Source organism: Columba livia, chromosome 9 (genome assembly GCF_036013475.1).
Source record: "Columba livia isolate bColLiv1 breed racing homer chromosome 9, bColLiv1.pat.W.v2, whole genome shotgun sequence".
NCBI lineage: Eukaryota > Metazoa > Chordata > Aves > Columbiformes > Columbidae > Columba > Columba livia.
The window spans coordinates 24,001,611-24,017,731 of record NC_088610.1 but is presented as its reverse complement, the minus strand read 5'-3'; the positions used below and the strand labels follow the sequence as shown (position 1 = coordinate 24,017,731).

Here is a 16,121-nt window from a genome sequence, read left to right as displayed (position 1 = left end):
AGGCCAACTGCTGCTAGTGCTAAAGCTCTAGTACTCCGAATTAGATACGCTTTTGTACATGCTTTTCCTGCTGCACTCAGAGAATTTTTCTAAGAAATTATTTTAAAAACCATTTTACAGAGATACATGCAAAAAACCACAGATCTATGCAAAACAAACTGCACACTCCTTTGTAACAGGTATTTTTTCTTACTATTTGTTTTCAAAGTTGTGCAGAAACGCTATCAGAACAAGATCTATTGAATGGCACTTTGTGTTCATTATATGACAACTCCATCACAAGAGCTGGAGAAGTGTCTCCAAGTACCTTGCCTAAAGCACACTACTGTGGTCCACTAATATTTTCATTCTTGGAACTTAAATAATGAGTTCATGCGAGCCTGCTTAACACCTATGCATCCTGGAATACATGTAGAATGCTGTTTGCTATGAAACTGTACAAACAACCCAACTTCCACTTACATACAATTCCTTAACAAAGTTAAGGACCATCTTGGTAATGCTCTACATTTAACCCGTTTGATTTCCAATCAAAGCTTAATAGAAGTAAAATACAATTCCTAAATGCCCAGCAGTCTGTAAAGTAAAAAAAGTCATTTCCACTGCTAAGTAACACAGAAAATAGTTTAGCTCTTCAAATAACTCACAACGATTAAAGTAGCAGTTGCATCATGTTCTGTTAGAACTTCAGCCACCAAAATAGGCCCTTTGATGCAAATCCTAGGCCAAATAACAGGCACTTCTGTCACGATTAAGTCTTAAAAAAAGGGGGCTTAGATCAGCAGGCATTCAAGACTTCCTAAATCTAAACCACCACAACCCACACTGCATTGGTATTTGCAGGTAGTACATACTTCTTCTATTCATCCAAGACCTCAAAATAGGTCACTGTATTTTACTGGGAAGCTGGAACCAGTGCTTACACAGAACTGCCATGCTGCTGGAGAACAATCCTGCTCCCTTTGCAGGGACAGCAGTGGCACCCTTACTCCTCAGTAAGTTACATCAGCTATATCAGTTGGCAAAATACAGGGTTTTGCTGGAGCTTTTTGGGCAGAGGTTTGCTATGTTTTCTTACTACCAACTTGAGAGAGCTGAAACACATCTCCAAATGGCTAAAACAGCCCCAGTGCCAATGTAAGGAAGGGAGCAGGACTGGATAGCTGCAATACAGATGGAGGTTGTAGAACCACAGCCTGGAGAAGGACAACTAACAACTTTGCCCAAAGTTCATAGATAAAGTAATATGCAAAGCTGGAAACATCATTCACATGCAAGTCTTCCTCCCCTGCTCAAGTTACAAGATGTTCTTGTCATAAATGAGAACGAATGAGAGTCCTGCAACCACCCTTCTATGTTTTGTGTGCATGCATTATTTTTAAGACTACAAAGGAATAGAGCCGTTTAGACTTTTTAATCCTTTCTAATGACTACAATTCTCATCTATAAGCCTATTCTACTAGTGGTTTATTATGGGGTTTTTGTGTTGAAATACACATACATTAACACCAATACTACTTGCATCCAGTATCAGTAAAAACAGAAACAATACAGTTATATATTAAATACTCAGAATTACTTCTACATGCCATTCACAGAAAGAAAACCTTTACCAATAATTTAATACTAAGATCCTGCTCATGAACCAACTTCATTTGTACATTAGTGGCACTGTTCTATTCTAAAAAACAAACAAACCAAAAACGAAACAACAACAAAAAACGGGCATACAAACACAAAAAACCCATAACAGAACATTAACAAAACCTTTTTTCTTCAGAAAACCTTCTATGTACAGAAATATTAAACAAATGGCCTAACATTTCTCAAAGCCTATGATTTCTGTTGTTGCTACTGCACAAGGGGGTAGAAGTTGTCAACTCCAATACTTGCACCTCCTGCATGACTCTGAGATCACATACACTGTTATTTCAAATAAGTGGAATAGTGCAGCAAAACCATCAGTTCCTCACAGTAAACATCTTAGATGCCTGTCTATTGCCAAGTTTAGGGGAAGTTAATCAACTATGAGAAATAGAAAATAAAATCAAATTGGAAGAATAAAATTTCAGTATGTGAAGGAATCATATTCACAACTTTTTAGTTAAATCCTGAAGATCTGCTTCTTGGTAAATTTTATACCATGTTTATACCATGTTCCTTTTTAAAATAAGTTGAAACTATCACAAGTTCCAAATTGAGATAGAATCTCCAAAAGTCTCTTAATTCCTTCTACTTGTTAACCTGAAAGATAAACTGCGTAATTGCTACGCCGAACATACATGTCGGGAAGCGTGAGTTACACGAGCATGGAAGTTTTATGACACTAACAATGATGCATCTTACAGTAAAATCATATTAGAGCAGACAGAAAGTCTAGTCAAATTAGGTAATATGCAGAGTGCTACTGAACATTTAAGAACAAATTAAGCCCAGATCTTCTCATGTTGAGCGCTGTACACCTCCCCTTCCTTAAACCCCAACTTTTTATGTTTCTCAGAGCATGGAATTCATTGTTTGGCTGGTGTTTATGGTTTGGCTCCAAGCATTCTAGAAAAGCACTAGAAGTACGGTTTGCACCAGGCTTTTTTTCTTTTCGTCTCACAATTCTTCCTACAACCTACAGATGACCAGAACACTAATCCTTCCTCCAGCTCACAGATATAAAGGTAACAGCACAGATACAGCATGCAAGCCACACACAGACTTTCACATGCAGTGGAAGCCTAATGATGCTATTTATTTGAAAATCCGATGCTACACTAAATTTTTATGAAGTTCTCAACCTGACGATCTCCAGCATACATCAATAAAACAGTGTTACAGACATCCCATGCATTCAAAACCCACCTACTCCACACAGGTAAGTGGAGGTCCCGGCAGCAACAGAGACTACAAGGGGACCAGAGGCCGGCGGCCCTGTCCGCACAGGTGCGGCGAGGCGGTTGGGAACCGGCTCCCTCCCCAATTAGCCCATCACCTGCGGCCGTTTAAAGGCCATTTGGACACCTGTTACAAGGAGCCCTCCCAGCCCCCGAGCGACGCTGAAGATAACGGTTGTTCCGCCCGGCGGAGAGCGGCTGCCCGCGGTGCCGGGGCCCACAGTGCGCCAGGCCCAGGATGGCGCCGCTGCCGGACAAGGGGTCGCCCAGGTGGCTCAGGGGGAGCCGCGAAGCGGTGCGGCCTGCCCGTGAGGCCGGCGGCGCAGGCCGCGGAGGCGCCGGGCCCGGCTCCCTTACATAACGGGCCGGGCGCGGCGGGGAGGAAGGAGGGGCTCCGGAAGCCGGCGCCACCCGCGGCCGCGGCGGGCCTGGCCGCCTAGCACTCACCGGGCTGCGGCGCTTCGTGGTGGCGTCCCGGCCGTCGCTGGCTGGCTGGCTGGCTGTCTCGCTGCGTGTGTGTGTGTGTGCGTGCGGCCGTACGTACGCGGGCGCGGAAGGCGGGGCGGCGGGCGGGGCCGGGCGGGCGCTGCCTGCGCGGGGAGGGGGGACAGTGACCGCCGGCGACTCCGGCTGCTCCGCGGCCGCCGCACCGAACAACTGCGCACCGACCCGCGGCCGACGTCACTTCCGCGGGGGAGGGGGCGCGCGCACCTAGCCCAGGGGCGGAAGCCGCCGTCACGTGCACGGAAGCCCCCGGGCGCTGCGCCCTGCAGCACGTGACCCCGCGGCCGCCATTAGCGGAGCGCGGCCGGGCCGCGGGACTAACAGCGGAGTGAGCGGCCTCCTGCTGGGGCAGCGCTCGGGCACGGCTGCCTCGGGCTGCCCGTGCCCCCCGCGTGCAGCGGCCTTGGCGCCGGGCGTGGAGCGCCTGGCGGCCCCACCGTCGCTGAGCCCGGCCGTGCCTGCGCTGAGCCCTCGCGGCCGCACGGGCGCCGGCTTGTTCGTCAGTAGTTTTTGTTTGTCGAGAGCAGGCAAACCTGTGAAGCTTCTTTAGAAATCGGGACTGTACTGACCCCTGTACAAAACCGACACAGACGAGCAAGGTGAGCTTAAACAGGTTATCACAGAATCCCAGAATGTCAGGGGTTGAAGGGCCCTGGAAAGCTCATGCAGTGCAATCCCCCCATGGAGCAGGAACACCCAGATGAGGTTACACAGGAAGGTGTCCAGGCGGGTTGGAATGTCTGCACAGAAGGAGACTCCACAACCTCCCTGGGCAGCCTGGGCCAGGCTCTGCCACCCTCACCCCCAACAAGTTTCTTCTCAAATTCAAGTGGAACCTCCTGTGTTCCAGTTTGAACCAGGTTGTAAGGTTGTAGGTCAGGGAGCTTTCTAACAAACTCCCCATCCTCCACCTGGTGGGTGGCAGCCAGTCCTGCAACTCTGACACCCAAACAGACCTGCCAGGGGCACGACTTGATCCTCAGACAAAACACTTACATAATCTTACGACTAACCGTTTGATAAAGGACTAAGTATCTGCCAAGGACAGGACAAAATAAAAATGTATGGTAGGTTAATCTGGACCAGACAGTGGACATCATTGAACACACAGCAAGATACCAAAATGACAGCCATGTGGAATTCTCATTGCCCCTCCTTTAAAACATCACACATAAAGCTGCACGCACCTGTGGCAGAGGCTGGACTCAAGACAATACTCATCACTGCTCAGCAGCTGTTAAAGAAACATAACTTTGTGAGCACCTGGAGGCAGCCTGAGCAGAGAGAATTTGTGCAGAAAAGTGTCCAAACAGTGCCGTTAGTTCAGAGGTGTTCTTGACAGGCACCGTGACTAACGCTATCAGAGAGCGCACTCCAGCACGACAGCAAATACGTTACTGATTGATCTTAGGTTGCACAGAACACACGAGCCAGCGTGCTGCTGGAGAGAGCGATGCTGGCACCAAACCCAAACAAACCACCACAGGCAGAGGCAAATGGCCCCGCCGTATGTGTGGTGAGAGCTGCTGACCGCACACTGCAGGGGTGCTCCGGGCAGCAGCCCTGCTCCCCAAACGAGCTGCCGGTCTGGACAGACAAATGTTACACATAAACCAACAACTCCTTAAATCCTGAAGGGATGACAATAGAGGCTGCCAGAGCAGCTTTTTCTTAAAGAAGAACAACAGGCTGAGCCTTGTCCAATACACAGCCCGCACAAATGGGCCGGGCATCCATAGACTTAGCTTATGTTACAGGGCACCTCAGACCACTGCTGAACTCGGGGAACTAGTTTCACTAAAATTTCCCTTGCTTAGGGACATGCAATACAAATAGCACCCTTTTCTGTTACCCTGCCATGCATCATTACTAAAAACCATAGGGATATTACTATTTATGCTAGATAGTATTCTGCAAACTATGCCTAAATTGTAAATTTGAACTTGTCTTATGGTGTAATAACATACGCCATGGTGGAAAATATTCCAGCCACAGCAAAAATCTGATACCAATAAGATGACAAAGCAACAATTTAAACTCTCACACACATGTAAGCCAATCCCTGGCTAGTTTAGCCAGTTATTAGTCTCATATATAAAGTATATATCAGTTATATAGCGCACAACTCTTGTCAACCAGTAAAATACAAGCCCTTAAATGTGGTTGGAAAAAATATTATAAAAAGATGGAAATTATTTTTAAAAACTGATAAAACTGAGCACCTGATACTTTTCTTGTACAATGTCATAGTTACAGTAGTAAAATGTGGAAGCAATAATGTTCTCTGTAGCAGAATTGCAAACTGATTCACAGCTTGCTGACATTTCTGACGGGTAGGACAGCTTGCTCTTTTCTAATTATCCTCAGGTGTCTCCCTCTTATTGTAATACACTTCCCACAGATGTGAACTGACATACATCAATCATGCTGGTCAGTCACAGAGGAATACTACAATAAATTGAGAGCTGGTGCATTGACTCCAGCTACATTACAAAAAGAATGGTACCATTAGTATATAGACAGGAACAAGTATAATGGTGACTCAGAAATACTGTCTCCAGCACTACACTGCAAGAGTTTTCCTCTGAGTGTGGTTTGTTTGTGTAAGAGGAGAGAGACCTGTCTGGGGGATGAGAGGTCATAACCATTGAAACCACGCTAATGATACAAAAAAATTGCTTGAGCAGATATATTCTTAGACAGTTCAATATATCTGTTTGAGGGGATTCAATTTGCAGTAACAAGGAAGTGACAATAAAGGCACTACAGGGAAAGATACCATCAACAGTGAGATGTGCTCCAAAATGAATTCCTGTGTTTTGTGGAATATTCTGTAATATTAGAAACAGCCAGCACCTCGCCATCTACTATTCTGCACTGCTAAGAATTTCCTCTGCTATCATCTGTCTCATCTGGAATTGCTAGAACTGTTCTGGCCATCTGAGCCATCTAAAATACCTACAGACTCGCCCCAAGAGGCGGGTAACTGGGTTGGACGGCCACTGCCCAGCGGCAATTAGAAGCTACTGCAATAGTGTCACAAGTATTTATATCTGGGTAACTGTTTTTCAGCTTCTTATTTAAACAGGTGGGTAGTTATTTACTGTCTTCTAAATATTTTGTTTGGTGTTTTCTGGTGGTTTTGAATTGTGCTGTCTGCGTAGTTTAAACCTATCATACAAATTCCAAAGGAAGCAAAACTTACTGGCATGCAACTAAAAATATGTGATGGAGATATGTGAAGGGTCATGGTAATTCAGGGTACATTTTAATAGCCTGTCTATACTGTTCAGCAGTCTCAAATGAGCCTATAATTAAAAAATACCCCTAAGAGTTGGTATCAGGATTGAAAAATAGATTTTAATTTTGATTGCTCTCAATAAGACTGGTAAATGCTATAAAAATATTCCTGAGCATGCTGCTGCTGCCTAGTATTTTATACAAGATCAAAATGCCACCTCTGTAGGCCTTATCACTCTTTCCATCACTAAAAGTCTTCAAAAGTTATTTTTTGATCAAACACTTTGGGTGCCAAGCACCATGCAAAGGGTGGTATGCAGATTAAGAAAGGTGCAAATGTGTTCTGATTTTCTGAGAGGACCGGTCAGAACGCCACTGCCACATCAACCATATGAAAATATCTCAGAATGCTACTGTCCCTGACTCCTTTTCTTAATAGTGGGACACATTTCCTTTTTATACGAGTTTAATTCCTTGAGGATTTCTGTATGGGACACATGCTTTTCTATAATGACAAGACCATCACAAGTATCTTACACAAAAGCCTCTGAGAAAGATAACCCATGTGGACCCCAGCTGTAGCACAGACCTAACTCAAATTCAGCCACGAAAGATTTATTATTTGGCAGAACCATTGCTTTTGAGTCTCTTTTATGGGCATCAGAAGTTATTTTCACTCAGTCCATGCCTGCTTTATGCATAGCTAACATAAGCAAAGTATGCTATGCTGCAGCATTTCCTTCTCCATGATATACACGGAGTTTTTCACAGGCAGTCAACTTGGCTCTTGATTTCAAAGCACAATATGATAAAAGTAATACCTGTAGTTAAATAACCAGACAAAATACAACTTCCATCATAGTGGAGACTGAAAATCTGTGACAGAAAATATGATAAGAACCTCATAATGATCCAAAACAAACATCTAAAAGCCAGGAATTACAAAATTAAAGATGTGAAATTATACTGAATTTGGAATGTATGTAAATATCAAGGTCTCATAAATCAGCTGAAATCTACTCTGTTATTACACAGATAAATATAAATCTACGAGGTAAAATCTTTATCTACTGCTTAGATTTCCTTTCCCCTAAATGGAGGCAGATTTTAGACCACTGTGTCCTATTGAGAAGCACGTGGACAACTTCTGTAGATGCTATATAGCTGCTCTAAGGTGGAGCAAATACTAAGAAAACATGTATTTCCTGTGTTTCTATTAATAACAGCTCACAACAAGGACTGCTGTGTTGTGGCGTTTAGTGGGACTTTACAAATGTTTGTTACTGTTGTGATTTATTTTAATGATACAAATCATCAGCTATGGTTTTGCTGAATATTGTTGAAAGCACTGTAATAATCTCCTTCCATTCTAAAAGCAGAGGAGAGAGACTTCCCAGACCTGTGGGCCGTTATTAGTTGTTGTTCTGTCAGAATGAACACCTGCTCTGTTTTTATAGTGCTGTAAGTCTCCAGGAGCCTCTACAAATAAAACTGACAAATTCTTGTGTTAGATTTTAACAATAAAAATTCTACATAGAACCAGTTAGAATTCCCCCTTCAACTTCTTAAGTAAACTGCTAAAGATGAATGTTTAGCATCATTCAAACTGGTATCAGTAGAATATTTTACAATTCCCAGAGAGTGTTATGGAATACTACATTCAGTTGTGTCCTATATTTGCCAGAAGCAAGAGTAAGAATAATACCACTTAGAAAAGGAAGCCAGTTTGTATGCTGTCACTGACCTGTTGCTTTTTATTTGATGCCAATGTTTTCAAGAAGACAGAGAGAAAAAGGGTTAATTCAATGTTGTGAAAAGGAAAGAAAAATAATGTTTTGATATATTAAACAAAAATATCTATTAGTTTATGCACCATTTTTCATTTGTTCATTACTAAAGTGAAAGAATATATTTGATCTTATTTATTGTTAAGGTCATAAAGTCCTGATTCTATTTCTTTCTCCAGACAGTACAACAAAGAATGACTTGAATCAACCAGCAGGAAGCCGGGACCTTTGCAGAGTCTTCTGCAGACAGATATGAGCTGGCGTTGCCCATGCTCCAGCCTCCTGGAAACTGCGTAACAATACTAGTGCAGAAATGGCCAAAAAGTATTTGCTTCGATTCAAAAGTCTCTCTGTAAAATTAGGATTATTTCCTAGAATCTGGAAGTAAGAAAAGAGAAAATGGAAATATTTTTCTGGTAGTCCTGATTTTTATGTATATTTCAAACATATCTGATGCTGGTAATTCCTGTTAACAGTACATTCGTTTTTGCACAATGCAGATGTTTAACTTTGGTGTACTTGCAAGGTCTTTGTTGTTCCTATTTCTCCTTTTTCTTAAAATTTATGTCCTATTGTGAGTCAGGACTATGTTCTGGAATTCAGGGATATAAACAGTTGTCTTTTATGGAGGATAAATGCGGGAAAACCACATTTCTTTATGGATAGACCACGGTAACATTAAGTACCACCACCCAAAACACAGACTGCCCACATGAGTGCTCAGCAGTCCCAGCTGCGTGGGTGAAGGGGTTTCAGGGCCAGCCACCGACAGGCTGGCGCTGTCTGAGAGCGTGGGGTGCCTCTGCCCAGGACTGACGGAGGAGCCACAGAAAGCTACAGCGGCATAAGGACCAGCTTTGGGATCACGGCCAGACCAAGTTGTCCAACCAACTGCTAACTGGAGGAGACTAGATACTATCAGTAAATAAACCGCCTTTGTTTAATTCCTCCTGTGACCAAGGAAATGGACCTTTGTATGTTCTCTGGAAAAGAAAAGGGCTACATCAAAGTAGTACCTTGCTTCATTCTCAGTTTCTCCTAGTGGAAAACAACTGACAAGATTCCAATACAGACCACTGACTTGGGTCAAAACCAAAAGCTATATTCTTGATTTATAATTCCACATGAAGCGGTGTTCTGGGGATGTAAGGTGGACAGGGTGGAAATGGGAAACAGACTGAGTGTGCAAGGGGTGCGATTTGAGAGATTTGGGGAAGCGGCTTTGTTAAAAACATGCAGTGCATACTTACTCTGCAAAGCCTTTAAATACCTGTTTAATCTTAACCATATGTGCACGTCTCACAGAAGAGTCCTTCTCCCTTTCTCTTTCGCTTCTTGTCCCCAGCCTACACTGTATCCAAGCAGAAGCAGTTAGAGATCAAGTGCCATTCAGCCCTGGAGCAGGAGACTGGTGCAGGCTCAGTCAATTCGGGACTGAGCACATGCAGCCTGTCAGCACGGAGGAGTTCCCAGGGACTAAATTGTGCTTCATGCAGATAGGAAGGCAAGATAGCTATATGAAAGATGAAATTTTTCAGAAGATTAAAACTTGGCCAAATTTGGGTTAATTCTTAGTAGGACAGAAAAAAGCTGTGTCTGTGTCTGACAACAAGACATCACCCATATGCTCCACAGCCCTGTCTCAGGGCTGGCCGAAAAAGCTGCAAGAATCTTGTCTGTGAAGGCAAAAGGTTGTTTTCTTCCATAGCCATGTTCTTGGCTACAATTGAAATAAAATAGCTGAAACTTCATATTATCAGCACAGAAGAAATATCTGGAATGTAAATTGGGCTGAATGGCATTCAACCTGAGTGGCCTCAACCTGGCAAAGTCATAATAGGTTGAAAATATTTATAATAGGATGTGCCATTGCCAGACAATATTAATCATAACTTTATGATATGTTAATCATAAATATATGATATCATAAATACATGATATTACAGTGCTACTATATCACTGAAGATTTCATAAACAGAAATATCCCCAAATGATTATAGGTACTGGCAGTAAAACTATACGACAGAGTTGGACATTTCAAGGATGTTGAATTTGTGGCAAAAAATGTTAAAAGTGGCTGTGAAGTTAAATGGGTAGTTGCTATTTACAAATAAGATGATTACATGCTGCTACCATGGAAACCTGAGATGGAAAATACAAAGCCAGTTTAGCTTCATCTTGAAACTTCCCTGATTGGGAGGAAAACAATATCTGACATTCCTCCAGCAGGAGACTTAATTGCCCCTCCTAAAGAACGTATAGTATGTTTCTCCACTTTTTTAGCTATCATGCAAAGTTTTAAAACTCCAGCCTAGGATAATAGATACATATGTTGTTGAGAATCACAGCACAGCTTGATTTATTGTTTTTCTTATGCTATTTACTGAAATGGTAACTATCAGGCCTCTTCTAAGTCTGCTTCAAGTGATTTTGTGTCACATCTCAGTATACGGCCTGGTAATTCTCCCCAAGTACACTTTTTCCTTATCTGTGTTTCTGCTTTGACAATATAATGAGTGAGCACGCTCTAAGGATGTGACTCGTTTCCATCAAAACAAGCTTCCTGAGAACCTCAAAACAGACAGGGAGATGACCACTGGTCTTGCAAATTTTTAGGACAATTCTGAATGTGAATCAGTTGGCAACATAAACGGAACAAGTTATTCCTAAATAAAAGATGTACCCAGTGAGATTGCAGCAAGCGCTAAGGCTGGAAATCAGAAAACTACACAGATGGTACCATCTGTGTGTGTTCTGGGAATCATTCTGGTGCTGAAAAACCCCTTCTGAGACAGATGCACAGAGCCACAGAAGTGTTTGCTAACAGACGCACATGCTACACCTGCAACATTGTGTTGGATCTCCTGTGTTCGCTCGGTATATGTATACAAACGGAGATGGCATTTTCAATGTGCCAAGGCTGGACAATCAGTGAGTAAAAGGTCTTGTTACCACAGGAAGTTCCATTAAGGATGTGAATAAAATCGCAATTCTAGGCTGAGTTTGATTGCAGAAATAATTGCACCTCTTTGACCTCTATCTCCATCCCCATCTTGGCAGTGAAACCTGATGACCAACTCCACTTGTCCCACAGTCTTGCATTCAAAGAAGTACAGCAGGCCAACACCAGCAGGCATGTGGATGTACACTGAAATGTTAAGATGTTTCTTTGATACTACTGTATCTTCTTTCATACAATAAGTTTGTTCCTTTTGTTATATACACCAGCTCACAAGCTAGTAGTTCATTTTATATGGACACACAGAGTCCAATTTACATCATCTGCAATTCTTAAGTATTTCATTGGGAAGAAGTGTTGTTCTTGCTATATGGAAAGAAATACCATTTGCAAAACTCCACAACTTGTTATTTTTCTTCTTTTGGGGGACAAACTCCTTTCCAAAAGCTGTGCTGTTTGACAGCTGAATGCCCTTTGGCTTTGTCACCTTTCACAGTATTTTTAAAGTTATTCCAAATTATTAAAATTACTAACAGTGAGACACGGCACTAAAACACTTTTGGATGGTAATGATTCTGTGCTTCTGCTCTGATAGATACCTGTCTCACTCAAATACACATTTGAAGCACTTCAAAGCAGAAACATCTACTAAGATTAATAAATTCAGCGTGACAGTTCCCAGTCCAAGTGCTTATAATGGCAAAGACAGAAGTGTTGAGTAGTTATTGTAGAAAAGCAAATGGTAATTATCTGCCAGACATTTCCATGGTACCCTAAAGAGAAAATGAACATTCAGTACTCTCTGCACCTCCCGTGTGATAATGCTCACCAGTGATTTCCACTTGCCTATCAATATATTCTGCTAGGAAAGTTCAAGTAATCCAGCCAAATGCTGACACTGCTGTGACAATAGTAAGGCCCTACAGAGAACTGGTTTCTTCAAAAACTATTGTCAGAACTTTATTAGGATTAGGAGAACTTGATCGTCACTAAAAATGATTAAACAGTTCTTCCTTGTGTTCACTCTCTACCAAGCCTGTACCTAAAACTTTCTTCAGTCTCCTATACTGCCAGGCCCCTATACTGCACAGATAAGCCTCTGTTCCTGTAATACCAATCCCTACAGCAAGAGTCAATTATTTCATTTTTAAGTAGACATTAGTCACAAGGCTCACCACAACCGTGAAGATGTGAGTAAGCACAGGGAAATGGAATTTAGCTATGTCTAGTTTGGGCAACATTTAGTACATTTCACTTTTCATTGCAAAGGCTGCCCCACCAAATTGGTAGCCTCTCTCTCATTTTTAATTACCAATCTCATGCTATCTGATCCAGACACAACCTTTATCAGGTAAGCATAGTGCCCCATACAATGTTCTGCATTGCTTTTCTCTTACTTGTTAAGTAATATCTAGGCAAATACTATATATTAAGATGCCATTCAATAGGGATATTTTTAATTATTCTGATGCTGCGAATCATGACATCCTGTTGTGGCTAGCACCCTCATTAACCAAATATTTGTTCAGGTCCAGAAAACACTTTTACAATGAAGTTAGGCTACATGTAGTGAAATAGCTCATCTTTCATAGCCCTCTGCCACAGGAAAATACAGTTCTCAGTTGATGTCTTCATTTACAATATGCTGGTTTGCATTGTGGCTCTGTTTAATGAATAAGCAAAAAGTGACACTTCACTGAGACTGATCCATAAGACATTAATAAAATTACTGTATTGCTTATCTTGATTTAAGCAGTGTTTTCAACTGCATTCTCTGATATGTGATGTTAAACTACCACATAAAATTAAGACTATTTCAAATCTTCACAGTGCTCTGGATTTTGCATTCCAATTTCTGAATTTGCTAGCAGATACGTTAAAAATCTCAAGCAGAAACTCTTCCTACAGCTATGGATCTAAGAAGTGCCTAGAATACAATTAATTCCAGCGAGTAAAATACATCACATTTTCAAGATAAGAACAGAACATCACTGCTTTTCAAGAGGCTTCATGTGAATAACAAATGGGTGAAGTCTTCAATTAGCAACAAGAAGTCTTATATATCAACCAACATTTTTTATGCTTTTTTTAAGCCTCTGGAGTATGTAATGCTGGTTTGTTTGGTAGGTTGGTTTGGTTTTGGTTGGTTTGTTTTTTTCAGGCTAGGTACATGCTGCTGTTTTTAGCAAACTTCTGCAAAAAGATGTAATCCTCCACACTTGCCTGCAAATGTTTGGTGCTCTCATAGCTTGCACAGCTTAACACTGAATGTGTTTATTAGCAAGTGCTGCTTTCTGTTGAGACCTTGACTTTAAATTCTTCATGACTTTCTGACACCAGTTTCTTTTTCTAAAGAATCTGGATTTTGTAAACTGGTCTCAGTATGAAAGTACTACCTGAATTCCATAAATTGAATGCTGGATTAGGGAACTCTTTGTTTGCTGGATCATAATTGCTTTACTGGTGGATTAATGGTAGGTGTTCACCCCTGCCTATCTCTAATAAAATTTTATTTGCAGCATAGGTAGTCTACAGAATTTAACAGCTGATCTCTTCCTATGAAGTCAGCTTTCTAAAATTGTAAGGTTGGACACTGAACTTTAGATGAGCCGATTTCACTTTCTTTTCCTACTATCAGTTGGAGAGGTATCATCTAGTCACAAAAATTGTTAGAAATATCAGCTTCACCACACAACAGTAAGACACATCTCTTTTGATAGGCAGAAACGATTCAACTAAAGAAAAGCCGGTAGCACCACATATTGACGGAAGTGTGATTCACAATCATTTAACTTGTGTAAACAGGTTACTACGAAATGGAAGGCAATGAATTCCATGAAAATACGTAATGCAGAGGAATGCATCCAATGTGGTACTCACAGCTTTCTGTATTGCCTTGCCATTCAGAGTTCTGCATTTTGGCACAGGAACAATGCTTGTTGTGGTATCTGTGTTATTTTGTGTTTCTTAATGACTGTACAAAGCTCTTCTAAACTGGATTATGTCTAGTGTTCTTTCTAATATCCTTCTTCCCTCAGGTAACCCATACCTTCAAGGAAACATAGGACAAAGCTATGAAGCATCTCTGATAAATTTCAATTCTGTTAAAAAAAAAAATCCAAACAAACCAATACAAAACAAACAAAACCCCCAAACAAACAACAACAAAAAAACCCCAAGCAAGTTAGTAATTCTTAGTATTGTGAGCTCACTGCATTTCCGCAAGTTTCCAGAAAATGCCAGATATGCCCTATCTAAACAACCTCTTGATACACAAGTCTGATCAGATCCACGGAATTTCCCCTGCACTTTCTTCCCAATTCAGCTGCCTGACCTCCATGTCACGGATTTTTTTCTCTGCCAAAGCAGAGGCTTTCAGCAGCAAAGATGAAGAACAAAACAAAACCGTCAAAAGCAAGGTCCTCATGACAGACATAGTGGCTTCAGCCACACTGTTCTTGGTTCATGCTGCAATCAATCAGGTCCTGTTCTAGGAGCCCTGTGACCACGGCCAGCTGCCCTCTCCTTCCCCTGCCTGCCCTGGAGCAGCTGCTCTCCGTAGAGCACAGCTGGGCATCGGCTGGGCAGACAGCGAGGGCTGGACGGTGAACAGAGAATGAAAACTGCCCTCATGTTACAGACATGGGGCACCTTGCTGGGCTTTGATGAACCAGAGCTTAAAGTGGGTAGAGGTTTTAAAATGAACCAAAATATGGAAACAAAATAGTCAATTACTCCCCTAAACAATTACTTTCAAACAAGTCCAAAGCCAATATGGACAAAGTACTGATAAGCATGTATTGGTAGACTGCATATCCTTTGAGGGTTGTCTTTCCACAAGTTTTCTATTTAGATAAGCAGTCAGGCATTTTGAAGTACTGCTGGCTCGTAACAATAGCTCCCAGAGTGAGAACCCTTCTCTGCACAAGTGAGTCATGATGGGCTTTGTTACATTGGATCTATTCTTTCCGTGAAACCGAGTTTTTAAAGAAATCAATAATGTCTCTGCAGCTGCAATAAGCATCTTCCATACACATACTGCTTTCATAGCACTTATGCATGTGACAGGAGTGCTGGAAGATGTAAATCAAGAGAGTATTCTCCTCAGCTGTCCCCATCCCCTTGAAAGCTCTGTTTATTCCCTGGTAGACTGAGTGCACTCAGTGTATCACTGACATGAAAATAATCAGGCTACTGTCTCCATCCCTTCAGCATGTACCTCACCCCTTGCCAGTCCTCTCAGCTGAGGCTGGCAGAGATGATTCCAGCAGTGATGATTTTTTCTTTAGCTTCATCGTATAAAGAGTGACACCAGGAACACCCTCTTCTTCCCTAGCTGGCAGTCTTTTGACACAAGAACAAAATAGGAGTCTTATTTCAACTTGGCATCATTTTTGCCTCCATTTTGTGTGAAAGCAAAGGGCTCCCAGGAGGCCAAGGAAAGTTTTGCCGAGGGCAAGTGCATGGATGTAAATGAGAAAAAAATCCATTTGTAAAACCTGACATCTGTGTTGTATTTCTGTTGTCTTACACGTGGAGATGATGTGTTTTATTCCTACGCATGCTCCGTGAATGAAGTATAAAAGAAAACTGTCAAGTTCCTAAGTAAATTATTGGGCATGCTTTTTACTGTCTCATAAGGAAAGGGCATTGCTGTGGGTCATCTAATTTACAGCTCTTTCTGTCATGATCTGCTTTTGGATTCAAAGCATGAAGGCTGGGGGTTAGAGCATTAATGACATACAGAGG

At 42.0% G+C, this 16,121-nt stretch overlaps 1 protein-coding gene and 1 long non-coding RNA gene across 5 annotated transcripts in view; one reads left to right on the top strand and one right to left on the bottom strand.

Annotated features, from left to right (window-relative positions):
• FAM168B (family with sequence similarity 168 member B) overlaps positions 1–16,121 on the bottom strand; it is a 305,947-nt gene that overhangs the window by 19,214 nt on the left and 270,612 nt on the right. Inside the window, exon 1 of one of the 4 annotated variants that reach the window (XM_065074258.1) lies at positions 3,330–3,578. The exons of 2 other annotated variants lie outside the window; for them this stretch is intronic. The gene's annotated coding sequence lies outside the window, so the exon portion shown is untranslated. Of the gene's footprint in view, positions 1–2,850; positions 3,039–3,329; positions 3,579–16,121 lie in introns of those variants that run through there. One more of the 4 variants, XM_065074259.1, reaches the window with a different exon arrangement.
• LOC110364065 (uncharacterized) lies at positions 3,654–11,414 on the top strand. The gene is made up of 2 exons (XR_002422560.2): positions 3,654–3,985; positions 8,593–11,414. It is a non-coding gene; the product is annotated as an uncharacterized LOC110364065 (long non-coding RNA).